General features: G+C 38.6%; 1 protein-coding gene across 1 annotated transcript in view; it reads left to right on the top strand.

Annotated features, from left to right (window-relative positions):
* CRH (corticotropin releasing hormone) overlaps positions 1-27,677 on the top strand; it is a 139,323-nt gene that overhangs the window by 9,331 nt on the left and 102,315 nt on the right. The gene's annotated exons all lie outside the window — the stretch shown is intronic.

The raw sequence follows: 27,677 nt of genomic DNA, 5'->3' as shown, positions 1-27,677 counted from the left end.
CTCTCATAACCACATGATTGTGCTTCTTTATAATCTCTAATTTATGTTCCAGACTCTCAGTCCCTGGACACTGCTGCTGAATTTAGGTGCAACCTATCAATAAAATTTATTAATATTTTATGCAACAAAATTATAAAAATATATCATTTTAAAATTGAGACGAATGAAAGTGACAACTATAATTTATTTTTTATATTTTATATGTTTTTATTGATTTCAGAGAGAGGAAGGGTTTCAAAGAGAGGAAGGGAGAGGGTGAGAGAGATAGAAACATCAGTACTGAGAGAGTCATTGATCTGCTGCCTCCTGTACGTCCCCTGCTAGGGATCGAGCTCCCAACTGCAACCGGGGCATGTGCCTTGACCAGGAATCAAACCATGACCTCCTGATTCATGGGTTGATGCTCAACCACTGAGCCACAATGGCCGGGTGTGACAATTATAATTTAAAATGTAGACCTTTTGTCCAGCAAAACTGAAGTCAGAAATACCTAGAATTTTGGAATACAAAACCTGAAGATACCACAAATTAGGGTTTTATGATTTAAAAATGGCCTAAGTGCTTTCTAAAGACTCTTAAATACCAGATTCTCCATAACATACTGAGCCAAGTGGCTTTTTCTTTTTCTTTTTGATATAGATTAAAAATGTAGCTCCATGAACTTGAACCCATGAAAATAATAGATCTAAGATTAAGAATGGTAACTTTAGTACCTAAAAGGACCAGTATATGAATGAAGCCCACAGCTACCACACATTCTGACAAATATTTGAAGAGATACTTGAGTTTATGGCTTCCCTGATCCAGAAAATTTGAAAATGTTACTTAGTTACCATAGGTTAATCTGGGGATAAAAATGAGGTTACTCAAGAAACCGAAGTGTGTTTGCATAGTGTTCTGAAACTAGCATTTCCCTGAAAGGATATCTGGGTAATCCTTTCATGTATCTGCTGTGTTTGTTTCTCTGAGTAACCAATTACTTTGTAAGGACTTTCCAGTTCATCAGGCTATAGTATAGTCTCATGTGCTCTTAAACTTTATCGGCAAGCAAAAGATAGTAAAAGAAAAAAAATCAAGATTACAAAGACCTGAAAAGCTGTCAGTGGCATATAGGTTTTAAAATATTGACCCCAGAGAATCAGATATGGCTGAGAAACAGCAGCCTCTTCCCTGAAACATCATGCTCGTCTGAACCCAAGTTGTTATAACTCATAGCAAGAGAGATCCATCTTAGAGGAGAATGATCAGTGTTGCTATGGAGATGATGCAGACAATGATTCAGAAGATTGCTCAGAAATATATTTCCTTGAATATTGATAAATCCCATGAAACATGTGTCAGTTTGTGTCAATATAAAATGAATTGGATATTAGTAATTCCTAGTAACTCTGCCTTCTGGCTTTGCCCATCATGTGTAAACCACACTTAGATGCCATTATAAGTATGAAAGTGGAAACGTTCAAATGACACTCTATGCCACACAGATACACACACAGAGTGGATGATATTCAGATTTGAATATGTGTGAGAATCACTGAGAGTGCTTATGACAAAAGTCAGTTTTATTCTGATTCAGGGGATCTGCAGACCATGTTTTGAGACACACTGCTTTAAAACGAAAGGTTAGGAAGTATCATAAAGGTTTTGACTTGTTTTCTTGATAAATGGTCTTGTTCACTCCCTGGAAGCCATTCCTTCAGCTACAAAATGTTAATGTTCCTTGAGTAAAGGTAGTATGTTTTATCATTGTTCAGGGCCCTTTTTTCATATATTCATGATGACTCCAAAGTCTGTACCCCTAACCCAGAACTTTTCTTTGAACTCCAAGTGAGTAGACCAGTCTGTGGACACCTCTATTTGAATGTCTGGTAGACTTCTCCCGTCTTACACATCCACACTCAAATCCTGCCCCCGAGCCTGCTGCACCTACAGTTCTTTTTCAGTTAATGCAACATCATTCTTTCCTTTGCCTTGGCCATAAAACTTGGAGTGATCCAAGGAATTTTTTTCTTATTTTTGTCATATCTCATATCCAATTGGTTGACAAACCCCCTTGCCTCTAGAGACATTCAAAGTATATTTAGAATCTGATAATTTCCCCCCACTTCTTGCTATATCCTGACCCAAGATTTTAACCATCTCTCACCTGAAGTATTGCAGGTCTCTACTGATCTCCCTGCTTTCATTCTTGTTCCTTTATAACCTGTTCTCAACACAGCAGTCAGAGTATTCTTATAAAATTAAAGTCACAGCCTGTCCCTTTTCTGCTGTAAGCCTTGCAATGGTTCCCCATGTCACTCTCACTCAGAGTAATAGCCAAAGAAGTAAGATTGACCTACAAGGGTCAAGATGCCTGACCTCTTCTTACACCTCTCTCCTACCTGCTCACTTTCCTCTGGGCTCAGTATCTTCAGCACTATTCCGTGAAGCCACAGGGCTTTTGTACTAGCTGTTTTCTCATTTTACTAGTTGCTTGGAATGCTCTTCCCTGAAATATCTGAATGGCTCCCTTCCTCACCACCTTTAAGTCTTTACTCAAATGTTGCCTTTTCCAAGGGCCAATTCTTCTTTATTTATTTAAAACTGTGACCATCTTTCCCTTCTGCACATTTTCTCTACCATCATGCCCCCAGCCCCCTTTGCCTTTGTCTGGTTTTCCATAACACCTCTCCCCTGGTAACATACTGGATTAGTTTTTCATCTTTTCATTGAATGATTCATTGATTTAATGTTTATTGTTTATTTTTCTTTTTTCCACACTAGAGTTTGAGTATCACAGAGAAAGGATTTTCATCTATTTTGTTCACTGAGGTGTCCCCAGTGCTTAGAAAGGTGCTCAATGAAGCCAGTAAAGTCAATGAAATATTTATGGAGTAGTTGCTAAAAGTCAAGTGCTGTTTTAAGTTCTAGGAATACAGCTGTGAATAGACAGGACAGCTTCTCCTTCTTGGACCTGCCATTCTTAGTGGGAACTAATTGCAAAATAGCAGAACTGCAAAGTGTGCAGCATTTTCTGTAGAAGATAGCATGAGGGGGCTGAGAAAGTGGCCACAGCAGCCAGAGATGGAGAACACCTAGAAGTGGCCCTAAGCAAAAGACAGGGTGGTGTGGAGGAAAGCTAAAGCTTCCGGAAAACAGGGAGTGTATCAGAATGTACAAAAGTACAGGAATTACAGAAAAGTGAACATGAAGAATGCGTGGGGGGAAGAGAAAGAAAGCTATGTTAACAGCATATAACAGCAGCTCCAAATAATAGTGACTTAACCACACAATGGTTTATTCTCCCAAGTAAAAATAATCCACAGGAGGGATCCAGGTGTTGGATGGAGGCTTTAGGATCCCAGCAGAGACCTGGTGTCCCATCTCTCTGGCTGAGGAATCTTCCAGAGAAGGACACAATACTTCTCATGGGTTGGAGCTTAGTTGCCTGGCCATACCTAGCTGCATAGCAGTCTAAGGAAACTGGTCTTATTACCTCGAGCATTGCCACTGCAAATATCTCTGCCATAGGAATAAATGGACAAATTATAATTTATTAGAAAAGGACCCAAGATTAAAACACAGAGCATTAAAGAGTCAGACCAAGACCCTGAGTTAAGATGCCTAGGAGGAAGGGCTGGTGGTTAAAATTGTACTGCCTGCATATTTTGATATCATTAGTTCTCCCCCCCCCTTTATTTTATTTTATATTTTATTTTATTTTTCCCCATCCCCATTTATTCCCCTTATACTCTCTTCCACCTCCACCTACCCCCACTCTCACCCCCCTGCAATCACCATACTGTTTTCCAGGCCCATGAGTTCTTTCTCTTTTTTTCTTTTTTGGTCAATCTCTGCACCTTCCCAACACCATCTCCTCAACCCCCTCCCCCACCAGATCTGTCTGCCTGCTCTGTATCTGTGAGTCTGTCCCTATTTTGCTTGTTAGTTCACTTTGCTAATTGAATTCCACATATGAGTGAAATTATATGGTACTTAGTTCTTTATATTTGTGTGTTGAGGGATGATTAGTAGGGATGGAGATTTCAAAATTACAAAACCAATGTCCCTAGAGAGATGGTTAGAATTTCAAATTGAAAAGGTGCTTTGGTAGTTATCTGATTAATGCTTGTGACATGGAATATTGACTATTTTTATGTCATTTGAATAAAAGGAGTGTGGGAAACTAAGACAATTGGTATGGCTTTCAGATCACATGTAGAGAATCTTTCTTTATAAAGAGTATCAGGAGTCATTTGTTTCTAAGTTTATTTTAATATTAGTATTTTAAACAAAAAAGAATAAATGTACAGTGAAAAGTAAGTCATTTTCTTCCCTAGGCCATTAGATCCCTAAACCTGTAGAATTCCAGTGCCTCTCCACAGAAGCAACCACTTTTATCAGTTTCTTGTAGAACAAGGAGCCATACAAAACTGGTGAACCATATGAGAACAAATGTGTGCTTCTCATTGTTAACAGTGAAAACTTTGATTTTTAGGCATTAAAAAGAAGTGCAAGATCAAATGATACCACTTCTAGGAACCCTACCTAGATTAAGCCAGGCAGATGTTGTTACTGCCTCCTAAACTCTTTCATGTCTTTTTATAACTCATTTTTTTGTTGTGGTAAAACATAACATAGTATTTGCCATTTTTATTATTTTAAGGGTACAGTTCAGTGGCATTAAGTACACCCACATTGTTGTGCACCCATCACTGCTGTCCATTTCCAGAACTCTTTCCTCATCCCAAACAGAAATCTGTACCCGTTAAATGCTAACTCCTCATTCCTTGTTCCCCTGTCCCTGGTAACCACCACTGTACTTCTGTCTCTCTGAATTTGCCTACTCTAAGTACCTCGTGTCAGTGGAGTCATACAATATTTGTCCTTTTGTATCTTGCTTATTTCACTTAGCATAATATCTTCAAGACACCCATATTGTGGCATGTGTCAAAATTTTCTTCCTTTTTAAGGCTGAATAATATTCCGTTTAGTTTATTCATTCACTTGTTGATGAACATTTGGGTGATTTCCACCTCTTGGCTATTGTGAATAAGGTTGGTGTGACTTTTGGTATAGTACAAGTATCTGTGTTCCTGCTTTTCATTCTTTTGTATCCCTCGTGTCTTTTTATAACATTCTGTGATTTATTGTAGTTGATGCATAGATGCACAGATGCTTTAAATTCCTTGACCCAAAGGACCATAATTTTTTTTTTCACTCAAAAACTCTCACTTGGTCATTCAACAATTATATATTGAGCACCTACTGAGTACCGGACACTGTGTTAGACTTTGGGGACACAGTGCAGTGATGAATGTGACCTCTGCCCTCTTGCTATGAGCATAGGTCTAATGAAGGACATTTTTTTCCATTCACCTAGTCCTAGAACAATACCTTGCACATTGTAAATATTTAACAAATATTTGTCGACTTGTGTCTTATTGACTTCATGTATCCTCAGTGGATCCTGAGAGTGTCATATTAGTGATCTGATAGCAGTAAAAACACTTGGAACAAATGGAAGCTCTATGAGATTAGGAATCATGCCTTTCTTGTTCATATGTATACTAGCAAATAGCATGGTGTCCAGCTCAAAATATGGACTCAAAAGTTTAAAAATGAATGCTGATGACATAATCTGTTCTAATGAACTCTGACAAGTTCTAATGAACTCAGCCCATGCATTATGGATGGAAAAACTGAGGCATTTAAGAAAAGCAGTGACCAGGTCAGGAATAGAACTGGAGTCTCTTGACTTTCAGTCTGATGCTTTATGCTCTCCATCACACTAGTGTATAAAATTAGAACTGATGTTCCACCTTTCTGCGAAAGATGTGAGCTTTAATTAGGTGTAATCACGCACAATATGGAGAAGATTTAAGGTCTTTAAATTTCCTAAAAATGATAATGAATCAGATTCTAAAATAAGCTTGTTAAATGCTATTCTTAAGTAAAAAAGATAGTAGCATATGATGAATTGCTATTTGTGCTATGAGGGGTGAGGTGCCACTGTACTGCCCCTTCGGGAAGGCCTTACCAAGCTGTGACTAACTTTATTTATAATTTTTCTGTTCGTTCAGCTTGACCCCATTCTTGGGGTTTGGAAAGGATATCCAGTTCTTTTCTTAAATTTAATTTATCTTTATTGTTGAAAGTATTACAGATATGTCCACCCCCAACCCATTGACCCCCTCCATGCTGCATTGGCCCCAATGATATCCAATTCCTGACTGTCAATGAATTATTTAGGCCTTTTGGATCTTTTTGAGAAAACCGGTTTGAAAACATTTCATCCTATGTTGTATGAGTTAAAATTCAAATCATTTTATTTCATTAGGAATTCTAGCTAAATTTTTCATGAGGGTGAAGGCTGAGGCCTTTAATCATTTAAAAGTTTTCGGATTATTTGTGGATCTTAAAGTAAGCTATTCTAAAAATTTTGGATATTTCAGCTTCAAAAAGGCCTCTAGGATTTGAAATGAGTAAATTTGTTTTATAATAAAACTTGACACAGCTTGGCAATCCAAGAAGAGCATAGATTAAATTCACACTCAGTTTTAGCCGATCAAGTTCTGAAACTATCATAGGTCTACTAATGGTACAGGAATAGAGGACCTTAGTTCATAAGGCAAAACCACTTTTTGTGTGTGTATATCTATAAAGAATTTGACATTTTAAGAAGAGAGAACTGAACCGAAATTATATAGGAGAACTTTAAGAGAACAGTGCTACCAGTGCTGTCCCCAAAGTTAAAAAGGACTTGGATACTGTTGGAAAAAGAATAAGCTTAAAGGTCAGACTTGTTGTCCTTGTTTTTTTAATTAATTATTATTTCTTTTTTATGATGACAACAATTAAGATCTAGTATCTTCGCAACTTTGAACTTTTAATACAGTATTGTTGACTATAATCACTATGCAATGCATTAAATCTCTAGGACTTATTTTTCTACTAGTCGTAAGTTTGTACCTTTAGACAACATCTCCCCAATTTCCCCATTTCCCAGCCCCATCTCCCACCATTCTGCTATGTTTTTACAAGTTTGGCCTTTTTAGATTCCACATGTAAGTGGTATTATACAGTATTTGTCTTTCTCTGTCTGACTTATCTCACTTAGCATAATGCCTTTAAGGTCCATCCATATTGTTGCAAATGGCAGAATTTCCTTCTTTCTCATGGTTGCATAATATTTCATTGCATACATATATATACACACACCAAATCTTCTTTATGCATTCATCTGATGATGGATACTTAAGTTGTTTCCATATCTTGGTTGTTGTGAATAATGCTGCAGTAAACGTGGGAGTGCAAATATTTCTTCAATATCCTGTTTTTCTAACTCCTAGAAAAAACTGGATGGGTTGGGAGATGGGTAGAGGGAGCAAAGGGGGAAAAATGGGGGACCTTTGTAATACTCTCAACAATAAGATAAATAAAAAAACACACCTACTGTTGTGTTCCCCCAAGCTATCATCATATTGGTGTCTTTAAAATGTGTTTGTTCAAATATAAGGTAAAGAAGGAAACTAGACTTTGGGTGGTAAGCACACGATAGAGTGTACAGATGTTGACTTATAATCTTGTACACCTCAAAATTATATGTTATTAACCAATGTTACCTCAATAAATTTAATTAAAAAAAACAACAACATAGGGAAGGCAGAAGCTCCTTGACATTGGTCTTGGCAATGACTTTTTGGATTTGACACCAAAAGCACAAGCAACAAAAGCAAAAATAAACAAGTTTACTACACCAAACTAAAAGTCTTCTGCAAAGCAAAGGAAATCATCAACAAAATGAAAAGAAAACCTATGGAATGGGAGACAGTATTTGCAAACCATATATCAGATAAGTGGCTGTTGCTCTTGCTGATGTGCAGGCTTTCTAGATAATGAAATATGTTTTTGCCTTTCTGACAACAAGAAATGCTCAGAAGCCTTCATAGTTACTACAGTTTGTCATAATAATGCAAATATTAATTTTGTTGTTGTTTGGGTATTTTGTATCATACACTTTTCTAGAGTCAGGTGTATGAAGATAAAATAACCAAGTTCTGGCCCATGATATTTGGTCCTTTACTACCAACCTTATGTGATTTGGGTGAAATACGTACAAATGTTTGTTGTGATAGCAAGGGCCAGAGCAATAACTAGAGGTAATAGAGTGAAATCAAAGAATTGACAGTGGATTTTGGTCAAAAGTTTTCTTGGTAACTGACTCAATTTTGATGTGTTGATTTCCTTGGTGCTGCCCTATTTGTGTCCCAGAGAATGATGGGGCCTCTTCCTCCACCAAGCCGCCTTTACTCCCTACCCAACCACTTGTAATGAAAGAACAGAAGCCAAAGTGGGAGAACCTTCTTGTCAGTGAGCTCCTTTCCTGATCCTGCTGGACAACTGTCAGAGCCCAATGAGAGGAGAGATAGTAGTTCCCATTGTTCTAGTTATTTACATATATCTTTCTGAAGAAGGTTTGGATATTTACAATACAGGTGGAGAGAGGCAGTCAGGATAGGCAGAACTGAGACTAGAGGTGGGAGGAAAATGTGGAAGGACAAATCTAGGGTCACGTATTTTCACCAACATCTGAGACAGTGAACAGAAAGCTAATGCGTTGGCAGTCTTATCCTTTAACAATATTATTGAGGGGCTCATGTACTATGTTAAGTGCTTTGCAGCTAGCACCTCATTAAATTCTTATAACACCCCATGAAGTAGGCATTATCTTGTGTCTCTACTTTACAGATAAGAAAACCAAGACCCACAGGGTTACTTTGCTAAGATTATGTGGCAGAAAAAGGCAGAAACCAGAATTCAAACTCAGGTGTGGTCTGATTCTAAAAGCACTTTGCCATTGTGCATTTCTAGAATAAAGTTTGCCCTTCCTCTAACCCTCCTTATATAGTCTGAAAACTAAGAGTACTGATTGGCTGGCTGTCGGCCCAAGGCACTTTTATGCCTCCAAAGGGGTTTGGCAGAAATGATCACTAAATATGAGTCCTGAATATCTGAATTTTTGTCACATAATGGGAATGGATTTACGGAAAATTTAGGCTCCTATTGTCCAGCAGAGATTGTGCCACTGTTAGAAGAGAAGTTTGCCAGACCTCTGTTTTTACAGCTCCACATATTCTTATGCCGTTGTCACCAAATTGTTACTTTAATACCATAGTCAATCATGTATTACGTTACAGCAAAACACACCTGACATGCTCATTAAAACAAATGTCACACTTGCATAATCACTGTCAATAGAAAGGTACACACACAGAGACATCTGGAAAACTAATGAGATTTGTACACATCAGCCACCCTCCACATGACACACATGTTCCAGGAACTGTCATGGGACTCCCCAGGCTCTTCCCGCCTTCCTACCCTCACATTTCTTAGAAGTCTAGACTGGTATAGTTAATTGGAAAACTGTAGAGGATGATGGAAGGGAGCAATCTAATGAAAACTGAAGCTAGTAGTGAGAGAAAGTGGCATTATTGGGAAAAAAGAGTATTTCAGAGGGGATATTACTAAATTGGAGTGAGGATGAAGGAGGGCCTTCAAGTGGGGCAGTCATCTGACATTGATATGATGGTTTCATGTATTAGAAGAAGGAGACAATTTATTCAGTATTCTCCTAAGGGCAGAACAGAGTCCACCACACCGGGGTCCATCCACAGTGAAATAGGCTGGAAGGTCCAGAGCCTGCAGGATGACCGATGCCTAGGGAAGGAGAATGCAAGGAAGTCTAGGGTATACAGAATACTCCATGATTTCCAAAGTGTTTTCAGTAAGTGATCCCATTTGGTCATCCTGACTCCAACACGAGACAGTGTTATCACCCCACTTTTCACAGATGAGGACAAAGCGGTAAGCAGCCTGCTGGAGCTTACATGGCCAGGGAGTATCTAGATGGGGACTGGGGATGCAGAGCTCCTGAGTCTAAGGCCAAGCAGGTGCGTATTCTAGCAGCAGTGCAGAGCACTGACCTGCTTTGGGGGGAAGGAGAAGCTCTATCGGCAGGAAGCAGAGGCCCAGCTGTGGAAGTAGGATTTGGTGATAGGTCTTGATTCTCTAGAAGGACCCCTGGTGGCAAGCAAACATCCCAAGATCCCATTGCCAGAAGATCCCGGTGCCAAGGCAGGGAGAATGGGGAACAAGACAGTAGTGAGTTTGATAAAGCACTGTTCTGAATACTTTTTAACAATCCAGTGAAGGTGGGATTATGATCTTCCTTTAGAAGAATTGGTTGAGCAGTGGGGGCAGGGCTGGATCTACTATGGATAAGGTGGCCTCTGCCATAGGGACAGGGACGTAAGAAGATCATCTCAGGACCAGAAAGAGCAGTGGAGGTGGGTGCTGAACACCCTAACACTACTGCTCAGCACGACACCTGCTGCTTTGTAAAACAAGCTGGATGCATGGCATGCAGTAGAGGGGAGCCTTGTGTTGGGGATGTAATAGGAGGTTACATGACACTTAAGGTCCCTTTCAAATCATAGCATCTATAAGTCTATAAATAAAGTGTTGCTGGTAAGATCTTTATCAAGGGTTCATTGGCCCACCTACAGGTAATTCACCATACCCCTTACCACTCTCTCTCCACTCCAATCACCCCATTGCTCCTCAGAGGCTCTCTCACTCTTCCCCTCAAAAGTTCCTATAATAGCTGAAGATGGACCCTGATCCTAAGCATAGCCATCTATAAAAGATTGATAGCCTCACCCATCAGTCCTGGCTACTGACCACTCAGCTTTGTTTAGGCCGAAACATCCAGAATGGGAACATCCTCTAGCCAGTAAGTTTCATAAGGCCGAAGATCACGCCCATCTTGCCCACCATTGAATTCCCAGTGCCATTCCCAGAGTCTGGTACATATTTGAATGACTGGAGAGTGATGAATGAATGAATGAATGAATGAATGAATGAATGAGCATAGTTGCCAAAGGAGACTTGAGAGAGGATGGTAGTGTTATCTCCAGGATCATTTCATCCTATTTAAGGAGCTGATTGAACCAAAATTCAATGCCTCCAAAGACACATAATCATCTTCTGTTTGGCCCATATTATGAATTGGGAGGGAGTAATTGTATAATCATACCTAGGAAAGTCCCCCAGGGTAGTCCCTTCATAGGTTTAAACTCACCTACAGACCTTTTCTATGTGCTTTAGCACCCAATATAGTCTTTTGGACATAGAATACGCTCTGTGATGGTGACTAAGTGCCAAAAGTCCTTGTAGTAAGGCAGTTTCATGTATTTTGTTGTTTCCTTGCCCAGACTCTAAGAACTTGATATAGTAAGCCTCTAGGGTTTGTTGGGACTGTGATTCATGAAGGCTTGTCCTATATGCAAATGGGATATAGATTCTCTATTGAGGGTACTGTGCCTGGTGGTGCAGAAATGCACTGTAGCTTTATTTACAGAGTAGTTTGGGTCTTTAACAGAAGAACCCTGCTCAAAATCCAGTATTTTTTTTCTTTTTAAACATGATTCATTCAAGTATTCTTTTTCTGACTCCCCTTTATGTAACATTCTTTACGGATAAATTGTTATGTATAAATAAAGTTTTAAAGACTTAAACCCTTCCTTGTAACCTTGCTTCTGAGCTCATCAGAGTTTCACTAAGATCATTAGTGACCTCCAGTCACTAAATTCAATATTGAACAGTCCCTCCAAAAAAATACTTTTCCCTTATCTTCTGTAATGCTACATTCTGGTTTTTCTCTCAGTTGATGTGGCTTCTCCCTTCCCAGTCTTGTTCATAATTCTTACTTCTATACTCTGAGGTCACATTGCTGTAGATTCTGAGAGTTTGGCTCGAGGGCCTCTTCTTTCCTAAGGCTGTGCTTGCTGCACGCTATGGCTCCCGCTGACTTCCATGTGCCAACGTATGAGCCAGCAACTTTTGAGGCATTCTTCTTCTTTTTTTCTTCCACTTGTTAATTCAGTAAATTCCAATACAATTTAAAAAAATTATAAACATTTTAAATTACAGTTTACATTCAATATTACTTTGTATTAGTTTTCATTGTATAGCATAGTGGTTAGCCAATCATATATTTTACAAAGTGTTCCCCCAAGCCATTCTTGACAAGCGCGTCTCCCTACCCTCCACCACAAAATCCTGTTGATTTTGCTTCCTAAGTATCTCTCAAGTTCGTCCTCTTAGTGTCATCCTTCTTGCCATAACTCTAAGCACTCACCAACAATCACCTGGGCTGCTGAAGTAGTTTACTGACTGATTTCCATGTCTCTGCTCTGATGCCCAAACCAAACTCCATAGGGAACTTTCCAAAATACTTCTCTGATCACTTTACCCCCTTGCTTAAATCCTTCAGTAAGCTGTATCTACAGCTCTTAGGGTAAATATCAGGTTCTTTGAGAAGACCTACAAGGCATGGCCTGGCCCTGCCTGAGGGCCAAATCTCATTTTTCCTTATGTGTGCTTTACTTCCCTGTGTTCCAGCTATACACTGATTGGAGACACAGGCTCTCCTATTTAGCTTAGTCCTCATAGATTACTGGAATAGTAAATAGGTTTGCTTAATATCAAAGCAGACTCTTGTCTTCCCGGTCACTACTCCTTTTACCACATCGCCTGCACTGCTTTAGTTCTTGAGTGTTATCCTATTCTAATGTGACCAAGAGAGCCCCTCAGAAAAGAAGGAAACAAATTGTGTGTGACTGCTGATTTAACTCTAGTGAAACCATTAATTTTACTTAGTTAAGTTCTTTAAAAAAACCTAGGATATAGTCAGAGTCTGGTGAAACTAATAATAGTGTCTTTCTTTGGATGAAAAGTCTTTAGAACATCTTTAGTCCATGAAATCATATTTGAAAACTGCTCCAGTATTATCCTTGGCTAATGATAGGATGATAATGTGAAATAAAGATTAAAAGTCAGTTGTCAAATGTAGCTATTAGCCAAAAATAGTTTTCAAGACAGTGTTTCCTGAAACCTTTTGAGCCCTGACATGGTTGATGAACAGAGGGGATTAAAGCAGTGAATTATCAGAGCTTCCTGTTCAACAGTGTTTCCTTGGGTAAAGCCTGGATGTGTTCAAGTCCCAAGTTATCTGATGTTACTTCAGAATGTACTTTGTCACCCTAATATTGATGGAAGGCCAAAAATGACAGTGCTCAATTGTGAGCTTTGGGGACTATTACGGGAAAGTGCTTATTTCATGAATTAATTCTCTTTGCTGCCACGGAGACCCGAGTTAATGCTTTTCACTCAGTTAGGAAGACATGGGCAGTCTCTAAGAATGTCTTGAGGTAGGAGATGATGAAGTGATCATTGTCAGAGTTGTAATGGCTGTCATATTGTGAATAGCTGTGCTCTACTTAATGAGTCTGTGGTTAGAAATTGAAGAAAAAAAGCATTTTCAGCCTCTTTTTCCTCTAGGACTTTTAAAAGTTCTAGGGTTTTTAACAACAAGCATTAGAAATGACCACTCCAAAGTACTTTTCAAGTTATCAAAAATTACCATGGCAACGAAAATTACTGCATGACTAAAGGAAATGTGTTTAATGATGTTTTTTTAGCCCATGTGCAAGTTCCCTGTTTATTAAAGAGGAAATGCCAGGGGTTGAGGCTCTTATGCTCTTTGTTAAGAAAGAGAATGAATATTCTCTGGAGGAGGTGTATGCTCTTTAACAATATCAAGGAAGTGTGTCAAAAGCCTCCACATTCATCTTCACATAAGTGCCTGAGGACATTAAAGGAATGAAAGTGTTCAATGGGACACCATTACTCCTTGCAAGAGTCAGAAAGGAAGAGTTTTAACTATAGGAACAGCTTTGGGATGATCTGGTGGTAGCTTCTTTTCTACATATATTTTTGTGTTTACCGATGTTCTATGCATTTAATTTCATACCCTACTGGGTGATTTTTTTTTCATGATCTGAAAGGGGAATCAGGAACCAAGGTCAAGCCTTGTTACACATTTTCAGAGGACCTTATATAATTGTCACCCTGGGATATCACTTCAAGTTTTATAGACTAAGTTGTTTGTCATTTATGTGTATATTCTTAGAAAAATCCTTATTTCTTTGTAATGTACTGCAAGCATTTATCACTAAAACACATTAACCTTTGGTGAAAAAAACAGCAACAAAGGTATTTGAAATGGAATTTTTTGTTTAAGTTTTTTACAGTTAAAGTGTTTATAGCAAATGCAGGTGTGCCATTTCAATCTGGATTCATTTATTTGTACACCCAGGTGGTTTTTCTCTCTTGACTCCATTTGAAATTATCACAATTACATATTTAGAAGTATAGATTCTTATGTTTGGAATGGACTTCAAAGATAATCTAGTGTCCCCCCTCCCCCAGTCCCATACCTGCCTAGCCTCAGTTCTAACACTTTGACGGGGTATTACTATCCCTAAGATAAGCCACTTTATTACTGGACAGTAATAATGGTTAACAAACTTTCTTTTGTTAAACTAAAAATTGATACATAAAACTTCTGTTTTCTATCTCTGCTTCAATTTCTGGATAAATAACTATAATATGCTGAAACAGTAGAAATGATAGGCTTCCAATGGATTATTTAAGTGCCTCTGAACCAGAGGTTGAAGGTTTGTGCAGAATGGGATGAAATTCATTTGGAAGGAAATTGGGCTTTGTTTGGTCTAGACATTGAAGGAGGTGATCACCTTATTTTGTGCTTATGGCTTCTTCTCAGTTTTCCTCCAAATGAGGAGCATCTTTGGTTATTTCAGTTTTGTGAGAGGAGAGAAGAGCAATTGGGAAAGGGAACATAGGGCAAGGGTTCAAAGCTGAAATGATCCAGGGACTTTTTGGAGATTTTCTTCTTTTGACACTTCAGTTAAAATTTCCATTTGGTTATAATATTAACTTCTAGGAGTATTTTTTTATTCTCTCGTGCTTCCTTTTTTTTAGAACATTTCAGTTTTGCTTTATGAATGTGATAGATTCTCTTATTATTTTGAAAATGATTATAGATTTTAAAAGCATTTGTTTCATTTTCCTATATTGCTCTGTTTTCTCTGATTTTCTTTTCCCCTTTGTTTGCTTTGTTTTTTCTTTCATGTTTGAAACTTTCCTTAAGTGTTTTTAATCTTTGGCTGTTCATTCTTATTTTAAAAGGAGGCAATGAACTATTGACCAGAAGCTCTGAGTGTTTGTGAAGGACTTGTCAACTGATAGGTTTCATTTGGAAAGTGATCTCCAAATACCAGTATGTTAAAAAATATTTTGGGAGAGGCCTTTCAGTTCCCTATAAAAGAATACTGCAATCTCCTGGACTTCAGAGAGTGTGTGTATACATACTTGTCTGTAGGTACTCTGGGAGTGGGTGCGGAAGAGGATTTTTATTATCTGCTTTCCCTCCTACCCTGTTTTTTTCTGTCATACCATTGTATCTGGTGTACCCAAGATTAGAGTTCCTTTGTCTCAATTTATCCAGAAAATAATAATCCTGTTTTCCACGGGGGAAAGATAATCACTGATTTGGCTATGCAGTGAAGAAGACTGGCAATCAACCAATCAGTACAGGTTTTTAAGATGTCTACCCATTTTTACCCTTACCTCTTCCCTTGCTTTCAAGGGCTGAGCGTCTCAGAAGCTATGCAAGGCACATGGCTCTCTTCTGGCCATATTCCCCTTCTGAAGGCTCTAAAGTTGCAACATTATCCACTCTTTTAAGACAGTTACTTTTCACCTGATTTCCATCTTCCAAAAAACATATTGAAATCTCTCATCTGCTGTTGTCTTCTCCTACTCTCTCTTTTCTTCTGGTTGGCTACCATTCTATTTCTTTTAAAAAATTATATTTATGGGTTTTGAGAGGATACAGAAATAAATGACAATCCTCCATGTTTAACTGGAAGTCTACCACTCCCTCAATTTTCAGAGAAGAAAAAGGAAACTCTGGGAGGTTTATGGACTTCCTCAATATTACACATTGTTGTGGAGTGGAGATCACAAACTCTGGAATCAGACAACCTATTTTGTATATAGAATCTGTGTCTTATACTTATTAGACCCTGAGCAACTTATTTAACCACTTTAAGCCTCATCTATAAAATAAGGATAGTAATAATACCCACCTTCTAGGGTTGTTATGAGGATTAAATGAACTACTTCATAGAAAATGTTCAAAACAGTGCTGAATATATATTAGCTATTATTATTATTATTATTACTGTTATTATCAGACCCTGCCTTCCTGAGCTCAAAAATGACCCTTCGGAATACAGAATTCATAGCACATCATTAGTCCTTTTTCTACCACTAGTATAAACACTATACATGTTGGGCATATTTTTTATTTCAGTGCATTTTTCTCTACTCATGACATGTGTAACAGAGTTAGTCATTCCCTTTCAGTGAGCCAATCATAATTAATTTGGACTTTAATTTAGTGAATGTGTGTGGGCAGAAGTGGATAAAATTACCTTTGTGATGCAACCGAAATCAAGTGAGATAGAAGAAAACACCAGCATTGACATGGAAAGACCTGGGCTTAAACTATCCCTGGCTATTAGGTGACTGCAATCAAGCTGGGAGATCTGGCCTGACTTCCTCAGAGTTCCATGAGAAGAGGGTGTTTTTCTTGTGCAAGCCATTTCTGGAGTTGAGGAGACTTCTTTCTTTTCTGGAAGGTCTGAGGGTGTTGTATTTCTCAGAGTGCACACTAGGGAGTGTGTTCTGGCTTTGGGTGCCTGAACTCCAGGCATTTCGCTGACGTCAGAGGAGATCCTAGACACCTGACTGGAAGGGTTTATCTGATGTTGGTCAAAGATGTTTCCCCCTCAACAGTGAATCCCTGAGGTGTTCAATGAAATACTAAACAAAACAAAATGAAACAAAGCAAATCCCCAGCCTGGTAGGAAATGGAAGTGTAGGGGGAAGGCCAGGTAGGGGTGGGGTGCATTTTACTTGTTTTGTTTAAACTTGCTTCCACAGCCTGGGCTTCATTCAACTCCTTGTTAAAGTAACCAGATTGGGTCTGAGATGGAGTCATTCTTACTTATAAGCCTTATGTCAGCAAACCAAACTTTACTGTTTCTATGCTTAGCTCTCCCAGAAAAAAAAAGGCCTAGATCAATCAATCAGTGCATGCCTGCCCCACACAAGTTACCTGACCTGGCTCTAAGCCTTCCCTGTGCTCCATACATGGAAAGTAACCTTGCAATATCCAATCAGCAAATGCTCAGTATAACTTCCTTGTTCCTGTTCTCTTCTGCCTATAAAATCTCTTGCCTTGTATCTTTGGAGCTCCTTTCTATATGCTAGATTAGACACTGCCCAATTTATGAATCACTGAGTAAAGCCAATAAGGTCTTTAAACCTTACTCAGTTGAATTTTCTTTAGCATCCCATGTTAGGAAAGCACAGGAATAACCAAAGAGGTAAGAGAAAGCCCAAAATGCATGAAGAGTTTGGAAGAACAAAAAAACAGTTCCCATGTCATTTACTACTTAAAGAGGTTATTCTTTTCACTTTTTTTTTTTTAAAGTTGGTTAGTGTTAACTTCATAGTTTTGGCATGACTATGATCATCTCAGTGTAGGAATGATTCTATACTCTTTAGGTTGAATAGCTCATTTCCCTTTCCTTTGCCAGAACATTTCCTAAAATCAATGATAACATTCTAACAAATCAGAATCCATGTCTTATCCATGTCCTATATCTTGGTGCATTATCTGTAGGGCTAATATTTGATTCTTGAGGTCAAGACATGAAGTATTGGCCTGTTTCTCATCAAAGAACCGCTGTGGACATGGACTCATTCTTCCCTGATGGTGAACAAAGCCAGCTGTGGTCTCCTTGTCAATGAGGAGACAGAAATAAGAAGTGCCTTGTTTAACCCCCTCTGGTGAACCATCAAGAATAGATACAAGCACTACTAGCAGTTTTCCTTTTGGAATTGTTAGTATAAATATTAGAAATGGGAATTTAAAAAATTGATACATTTTAAAGGATAAGTATTATTAAGAATCTAACCAATGTGCTGCACCTTAAATATGAATCAGTGCCCAAGTGACAGTTCCATTAGAATTTAGAAGGCCATGTTGGTGCTTCTTCTAGGAGTCTGTGATATTGGAAAAACTCTCTGGGGACATCTGGGTCTCCACTTGTTTTAACTTTCATTTCTAAGTTGTGCTATTAATACGGTAGTACCTTGGTTTTCAAATGTAATCCATTCGGGAGACCGTTCGAGTTCTGAAATGTTCGAAAACCGAGCGATCAGCAGCTGGCAGCTGGCCTTAGGATCTTGCCCTCAGCAGAAGCCATGTGGCATGTTCGACCTCCGAGGCGTGTTCGAAAACCAAAGCATTTACTGCCGGGTTTAGGGCGTTCCTAAACCAAAATGTTTGTCAACAGAGACGTTCAAAAACCGAGGTGCCACTGTATATTACAAGGAAGCAGTGGGAGGACGAGGAGAGAGAGGGAGGGAGAAGAGAGGAGGGAGGCAGCAAGAGGGGGAAAGAAAGGCAGGTGAGAGAAGGGGAGGGAGGGGAAGGAGGGAGAGAGAAAGGGAGAGATATCCCTTGTTTTCCTTCGTGAGTAAGCATCTTATCACAGAAAAGTGAATGGAAACCTTAAAATTTGTCAGCTTGCCTACATTTAGCCCACACTTTAAGCACTGAATGGTGTAGATGAACAGAGGAGAGGAAAGCATGTGAATCAATGAGTTGACTATAGAATTAAGGATAACAGATATATATCCAGGGTACTAAAAATGCAGAATACTGTATTTTGGGGCCTGATATTGGGGTAGATAGCAAAGATCTCAATTTTCCCCCCGTCCTTTCAGAATTTGGACCAATTTGCACAATGTTGCTTATACTTAACAGTTCTAACAAATGTTTGGTATAAGCAGAGGCAGGAATAAATAGCTACGATGAGGCTGTAGAATGATTTACAAGTTTCTTTTTGTTTTGTTGTTCTGCCTGAGAAGACAGTAGAGTATTAAGATTAAGGGCTGTGGAGTCAGATGACTTGGTTCCAATCCTGGTGCTGTGGGCTGGGATGTGTGAATGGAGTGTGGTATGCAGGGTATTTATAGGGATTGACTCCAGTGGACAGGAGAGGAAGGAAGCGGACTTGGGCAGAGGGAGGAGTGGAATTGCAGTGCAGGTCCAGCAAAACCTCAGCCCACCCCATGGGGAGCCCTGAAATGTGTAATAGACCCATTATAACTGTTCTTCAGAGATCCCAAAAGGCTAGATCTTAAACCTCAATGGCTGATCAATGATAATCAGCCATTGGATTTGGGCTTCCCTGGGAAGGGTGTGTTCTTGGGAAGGTGCTTTATACAATTGAGGAAGACTCTGAAGGAGCTGACAGCTTGAGGCTGTTGCTGATAGCACTCCCAGCATCAAGGAAGGACAAAAAGGTTTTCTGCGAAGAGGGTCTGGGTGGTACATCTCTGTGACTGCCATACCTGGCTCCCTTTTCAGAAACCATGTAACCTTGGACATGTTACTTAACACTTCAGTGGAGACACTGTCTCCTCATACATGAAATGGGACAATAACATTACCTACTTCTTAAAGTTTTTGTGAGGATTTAGTGAATTATTGTAAAGCCCTTAGAACTGTGCCTGGCACATAGTGAGCAGAGATAATAAATGCTAGCTATTATTATATTTAGGTAATTTTCCCCTCTCCCAATGGTAGCCCATTTAATGGAGAAGGGTTGTAGCATTTTCTTTTTTTTTTCTTCTTTCTTTTTCTTTTTTAGCATTTTCAAACTTTGTAAAATATAGTTCACACTCTGGGAAGAAGGTCATGACAGCTCTTTTTAAAAGAAATCATAATTGGGATACTTCATGTTCTCCCGTTGTCACTTGATATTATGTGATCTATACTGCTAGCAGAATGTGCTAATGACCTCTGAGTAATAGAATATTAACAACTCCTAATAAGCTGAACATCATAGCTATTTAGAAGTGATTTGTAAATTGCATGATTCCATTCTTAATGTGTATGCATTCCTCTTATAAAATAATGTTTAAGGATTAATAACTAAGGGAATTGGTCTTTAGACCTCTAATGATTCATAAATGCTCATTTCTACTGTTTTGTAAGAGTCTCAATAGACATTTAAGGCCTGTTCCAGTTTCTGTAGCTTTGAATTTTTCAAATTTTCTTTGAAAAAAACTGAATATATAAAATAAAGCTTTTAAAATTCCATTCATGACTGAATTTGAAAGGATTATGCTCTCATCTGAGAAGTGGCACATGACCAATGATGGTGATACATTGAATTATCAACTAGGGAGAACTACTGAAGAAAATGGGTAGAAGATATAGAAATGGGAAAAGGAGAATCTGTTAGAAATAAAGACCAATTACTTCTTTCCATATATTTGTTCACTGAAAAAAATATTAATCTAGCACCCACTGTGTTGTAGGCTTGATGCTGGGTGCTGGGATGACTAGAGCATGAATCCTTTTGAGGAGCTTATAGTTTTATCAGGGTTTGCAGCTGAGAGAGTGGGGTGGGGAGATGTGCACAGTATTATAGATATTGTAATAAAGATACAAGGTGACATTGAGGTGGGAGGCCTGCATTTGGGGATAGCCTTGGGAATGACAAAGAAAGAAATGATGTCAGAGGTACAGCAGATGAAGAGGGAGTGCTTGACTATCAATTTGTTGAGGGAACAAGACAGAGGACTATGCAACAAGTATTGGAGTTTCAAGTCTGGGTGATGGGAGGAAAATAATATCCTTCGGAAAAGTAGGATATTTTGGGAAGATGATGTATTTGGTTTTAGACATTTTAACTACATTGGAACATCCAGATGAAAGTACCTATCAGGCAGGTATGCAGATTTGTGAGGGAATTCATGGATCAGAAAATAAAACAAAACTAAGGCTGCATTGATAAAGTTGAAAACAAAATATACAGTTATTAAGTTAAAGAGTTTGAAATCAAATGTGTATTGCAAAACTCAAAGTAACATGTTCATAATTCTATTATTTATTGTATTGAATTTTGTTCAGTTAAAGTGGCTGAAACAAACCACCTAATTTTGTGCTTAAACTCCATTTGCTAGTGTGTCTGTATTTGATTTGCTTAAATTTTCTCTTTCTGAGAGTGACTAAGCTCAAAAGTATGAGCCTACTAATCTTTTAAAAAATACAAAATATCATTTGTTTGTCAAAATTCAACTAATGGAGAACTACATGTGGTAAAGAGTGACAGGCTGCTCTGCCCAAGCCCTATCCTGTCCTAATCCCTAGAGCTAATGACTGCTAGCATTTGGTGTGGATCATTCTGGTCTCTAATTTATTTTTTAAATGTTGAAGGCATTTATGATGGAAAAATCACGGTGCTCTGCAGCCCAGCACTTACCTTTCAGCAAATCAAATTACCCAGGTTGGATTGCACTATGACCACACCTATATACAAATGTATCTATGAACAGGGCTGGAGTGAGATGGCAGATTTAGACAGCCTTTCCCAACCATGGGTGTCCTTCTTTCTGTGGTAGCAAGCCCTTGGTCACTGAAGGACTGAGGCTTAAGAGCTCAAGTCTCTTACTTTCCTTAGTTGGCCCTTCTGGGTGCCATCTGGTCTCTAGTGCAGGAAGGGGAAGGAGCTAAACCTGGGGGAAGGCATGGCAGGAAGGAGGGAACTCTGTGGTCCGGGAGCTTCTTGCTGAGCACAGCTGTGCAGCGCCATCAGAGTGTATATTTTATGTACATGAGTTCATGCCACATATACTGCCTTGTATCCTGCTTTTTTCTTTGTGCAGAATAATACATTGTGGATCTTTTTCCTTGTTGAAACACATATATTATCCTTTTTATTTACTGCATAATATATACCTTAGTATAGATAAATTATAATTCATTTAACCATTCCTCTATGGATGCATGTTTACTTTGCTGTTTTTCAAATTACAAAGTGTGTTTGCAAACATTCTTGCATATACATCTGTCCACTTGTTCTAATATGAGCCCTAGAAGTGGAATCACTAAAGGGAATCCACATTTTAAATTTTGATGCATTTGACAAAATGCATCCAAAGAAGTTCTACCAATGTATACCCCTTTTTATTTTATTTTATTTTATTATTTTATTTTATTTATTTTATTTTTTAAAATATATTTTTATTGATTTCTGAGAGAGGAAAGGAGAGGGAGAGAGAGAGAGAGAGAAACATCAATGATGAGAGAGTCATTGATCAAGCCCGCAACCGGGCATGTGCCCTGACCAGGAATCGAACCCCAATCTCCTGGATCCTAGGTCAGTGCTCAACCACTGAGCCATGCCCGGCTGGGCTGTATGCCCCTTTTTAAAGGCTTCCTTTTCTCTAATAATTACAGCTGATATTTATGGAGTTCTTCCTGCATGCAAAGGAATTTGTGTACATTATTTCATTTAATCCTTAAAAGAGCCCTTTGAGGTAGGTGCTGTTATTATCTTCATTTTGAGATACAGGGAACTGTGGCTCAAAGAGATTAAATATGATGCCCAAAGTCATGTAGGTAGTGAGCAACAGACCCAGTATTTGAAACCAGTTAAATATTGGAATTCATGCCATTAACTGTTGTTTTGTCCTGCCTCTCCAAGGAACAAAAGACCATAAAACAGGGGCTTCTAAAGTGCTGTGCTTGAGACACAGATTTGGTTCTGATAGTCTTGGATGCTAAAAAGAAAGGGAAACAATCAATTACATACAACTGATTTTAAAGGATTTAAAAAATAATCAGATTGTTATTTCCCTGTGAGTGTAGCTCTCCAACCATCTTGTCCTGCACCCTGCTTGAGAGAAGCTATGTCAAAGATCCTTTATTGAACCACATCCCTAAAGACCCAAGTTCCTGAGAGACGAGAGCTTAGCAGGCCAGTGCTGGCCACACTCTCTGTAACTCTTTAGCATCTGCTGACAGTGGCACAGTTTGTGTTCATTATTCTGATGCAATAGGTTATCTGAGCAAGGGGGACAGAGGAGAGGAACATGGCCGAGACCCTACAGCTCTTCTTATGAATATTTAAAAACCATTTAAATAGATTTCTTTTTATCCCCTAATGATGATAGCACTGAAACTACTTGTCTCATTTTTCAAATCAGAGCTTCCTAAAGCAAAATGGCCTGGAGACTGAACAGCTCTTGAAGCTCTATTAATCACAAGTGGGGAGGGGTGAGGAGCTCAATAAGTTGTTCAAGGAGTGGAACAGTACTTAAGACCACCTCTCCTTTCAGCCACCCTTTTCATACTGCTGCTTTGAGGCTCTGTGTGTGGTCCCCCTTAGAAATGACTATATAAGTTCCTTCTTTCAATACACACCTATTGCTTTCTTTCAAGAGATTTTGCTGGAGACAGGCAGCTGGGCCCTGGACCTGGAATATGTGACTGTGAGAAGGCATCTTGACGTCTGGAGCTGTAGCCCCCACTGGGGTCATCATCTCCCTTAACTTTAGGAACTGGAGTTAGGTGGATTGAAATCCTGCCTCAGCCAATGTTACTTGTATGACATTGGGCAAGAGACATTTTTCAGTTTGCTCATCTGTAAAGCCTTGGTGTCCCTATTGGGATAATACCTGTTTCCCAGGGTTGTTTTTAGGATGAGTGATAATTCTCTCTCTCTTTGTCATTGACAAATCACCCACCAGCTCTGTCCTCCATCTATTGTGGCAGCTGCAGAACTTGCACAGTACAGTAGCTATACGGTGTGGTTACCTTTATAGCTTTGGTAGGTGTTGGGGCTCTGAGGCTGCTCTCCAGGGCTCTTTACCTAACATGGAGAAAACACCAATTACTCATTTCAAAGCTTGGGGTAGGGTGCTGATGGAGATTCTATGAGGAGGGGGAGCTAAAACCTCTACAGACCCCCTTGGTGCATCCATTGCTTCCCTACTTTATTTAGCTCCATAAAACTTAGTTAAGTTACTGAACCCTCTCCTCTCAGATTATTTTAGTTGTAAAAAGAAGATTGTTTCTATTGGATATAGCTGCTGTGAGAATTAATGAGAACATCATATCACTATTGCCTGCTTTATTTTTCCATTTTGGTACCTTTCATGATCTTACTTTAGTTTCCTTGTTTATCTTTATAAGTGTCCATCTTTCCCAATGTAAGCTCCATGAAGCCAGAGGTGTTGTCTGTTTTACTCACTGCTCTGTGACCTACCATAGCACCTAGCACATAGCAGATACTAAATAAATATTTTGTTGAACGAACAATTATGAAAATGCATAGAACAGTGCCTGAAACATAGTAAGCACTCCATGCATTTGAATCCACTTAATCATTAGCTGCTATTTATAAATTAGCTACTATCTATAAATTGGAGATAATAAAACATCTACATCATATAATAGGATAAGAGATCATATAAATAGTGCACCTGGCACAGCACTCAGTAGGCCCTCAATAAGTGGTAACTGGATTGTATATGAGTGATTGTCAGTCATTCTAACTAAAGTATTTTATGAAGAAAGCACTTGTAGTAGTTCTCTTCAATCCTGTGTTTGAGCTCATAGATTTTTTAAAAATTGAGTTCATCCTTGGGTGAGGGGTAAGAAAAAGGGGTACAGGGAGAGTCTTGAACAGCCAGTAGGTGTAAAAAAAGTAAATTCAGTTCATGCATCCAAAAAATAGTGAGTTCTTAATTATTTTCTTGACACTATGCTAAGCATGGAGGTAATGAAAAAGATGAGAATGGCTTCCTCGCACAGCCAATCAGGAATCAGCAGTTTTTCAGAACTGAAGTGCCACTTCTCATGGCAGCTGTTGGAGGTGCCCTTTCTGGAAGGCTTAAAGTGACCTAGCAGTTTTCATGTAGGAATTTATGCTCTAGATATCACTAGTGATACATACAAAAATACACACCCACTCACCCACTTATGAATATTTATCACAACATTTAAAAAATTTAAACCAATCTAAAAGTCCTGCAGGAAGGGGTTATTTAAATAATGTGTTCAAATAATGGAATATTATTTGGCCATTAAAGATAATATGTGGAAGTATCTATTGATATGGAAATATATTCACAATATATTTATTTTAAAAAGTTTATAGTGTGATCTAAATTTTGAAAAGATATTCATAGGAATAATTGATACACAGAGATATTTTTTACATTTTTAATTCTTTTCTTTCATTATAGTTTTTTAGATATACATGGGTATTAACTTAAGCACAAAGAAATCTAGAATGATGTGCACCCAAATGTTAACAGCATCAGAGGGATGGTTCTATTATCTTCTTAGTGGTTTTTGTATTTTCTAATTTTTCTGAACTAAATTTTTCTTCATTATGTAATAAATTTTAAAAATTATTGTCCATTGTTTATCTCTAGGAGGTTACATGAGAAACTGGTAACATTTGTTTCAACAAGGGGGGGGAGCTGGGGAACAAGGGTGTGAAGAGGGTCTCTCACTTTATATTGTCTGGACTTTTGAATTTTGATATATATGAATGTAATACATATTGGGAAAAACTTCTTAAATTTATAGATGGCCTGAGAGATGGCAGTGGGCACCTTGACTGGACTCTCGAGGTGGGTAAAGGAGCTTTCTCAGATGAATGGCAGCTCCTGCAGGTGGGAGATGGTGGGCTGGGACTTCAGCAGTAGGCTTGGGGAGGCCATACATGTTCCTTGTGGGAGGAGAGACCAGGCAAACAGAGCAAGTGTCTTGAGTAAAACTATTCTGCTGACCGTGCCAGCCTCTTCCTTCTCTCTGAAGAATCATTCAGAACTTGGGTATATTTGACGGCCCAAGATATTTATCTAATAAATTCTTATTTTTTAAAGATAAAAGAGTGTATGTTCATTGTAGAAAATTTATAAAGTGCAGACAATGAAAAAAATTATTTATAATCCAATTCTGAAAATACTGTTTATATTTTAATGGTATTATTAATTATGTATAAAATGCATGTGTGGCCCGGCTGCTGTGGCTCAGCGGTTGAGCATTGACCTAGGATCCAGGAGATCGAGGTTCGATTCCTGGTCAGGGCACATACCTGGGTTGTGGGCTGGATCCCCAGTGAGGGGGGTGCAGGAGGCGGCCAATCAATGACTCTTTCATCATTGATGTTTCTCTCTCTCTCTATCTCTCTCCCTTTCTCTCTCTGAAATCAATAAAATATATTTTTTAAAGAAAACATGTGTGCATGTATGTGTGTGCATATAGTAGATTATACATGCATAAAGTTTTGTAACCTGCTTTGAACATGTTTGAATGCTGATGGAAATGATCCAGCGAGGGCTAGATAGGGAATAATCACAAAAAATGTTCCAAGATTTCTTCTTTCAATGTTGCTTCTACAGGATATATAGATTAGGATAAAGAATTGTGGTCATTGGAAAAATTCATTTATTTGTGCATGTATAATCCAGTGTTCCTCCATCCTGACTAGCCAGTGTCCATGGTTTAAAGTCTCATTTACTTAATGACACTGAGCCCCCAACAACTAGATTGGCAAGACAGCGGACTTTGTGACCCTGGGATCCCTTAGGATTGGTTTCTTGTCTTGTATCTTTTATCATTTCCTCTCTACTGGATCATTTCAGTTAGCATTAAAACATGTTCAAGTCTCTCTCATCTACCTATGACCCTTCTAAACCTGCTCTGCTTTCAACATTTTCCATTTCAGAAAATGGTGTCTACACAATTGCTCATGTCAAAGAACTGGGAGTCAACCTTACTTCTTCTTTTTCTTTCTCTTTCCACATTTGATCCAACTAACAAGTCCTATGGACTTTATCTGAGACAAAATGTACCTGATTCATCTACTTTTCTCCATTTTCACTGTTACCACTCTAGAGCGAATCACTATTGTTATTTGCCTAAATATGTGAATAGCCTCTTTAACTAGTCTTCCTTCAACCCATTTTCTACACAGCAGCCAGTGAGACCTCTGACAAATCTAAATCTAATATCACTTTCCTCTGCATAAAGCCCATGAATGACTTCTTTACATTTAGAAGAATACTCCATTTCTTATCATGACCCAAAAGGATCCTTATAGGCTGGCCCTGTCCTGCCTCATCTGCTTTCCCCCTTTAGCCACTCTGGCCTTTTCCTGTTCCTTGTACACTCCTATTTCTTTTGCTGCAAAGGAAGCTTTAAAAGGGCAGAGACCATGAATGTCTTCTTTATCGATGACTCCTCAGCATGTTATAGCTCCCTGAGCATAATAGGTACTCCATATATATTTTGGTACAAGTAGATGAATTATGAGCTAGTGAGGATGATAAAAACAAATATATAAACTTCTAAAATATAAAGGCAAATGAGGTAAGTTTGAACTAAGTGGTCTGGAAGGCTGAGGAGGGCCTACTTATTCTGGCCGAGGAGGTCACTGAGGACTTATGTTTGAGGTAGACATCAAGGATACATATGATTCTTTAGGCTAGAGAAAAGGAGTAGGGTCTGAAGAGAATGACGAGTAGTGATCCTGTTGAATTGGGACATAAAGTATATGTAATGGACAAATTAGGGCTGGAAAGATAATTCTGGATGTGATCATGAGGATCTGTAATGCCAGGTTAAAGTATTTAGACAACTCATCAGACAAAGGAAACATTGCCCCTACCTTTCAGGGAGCAAAATGATCATGGCCATAGGATGATAAATTGGTCCATGGTCTTAGGTAGTTGACAGTGCAGATGAAAGAAAAAAGAAGAGATGTGAAGATTATCCTAAAGAAACCATCAACAGGAATTAGATTAATAACTGGTTAAAAAGG

The sequence above is a fragment of the Miniopterus schreibersii genome (assembly GCF_964146895.1).
Source record: "Miniopterus schreibersii genome assembly, chromosome: 17".
NCBI lineage: Eukaryota > Metazoa > Chordata > Mammalia > Chiroptera > Miniopteridae > Miniopterus > Miniopterus schreibersii.
This window is presented reverse-complemented; position numbering and strand designations above follow the sequence as displayed.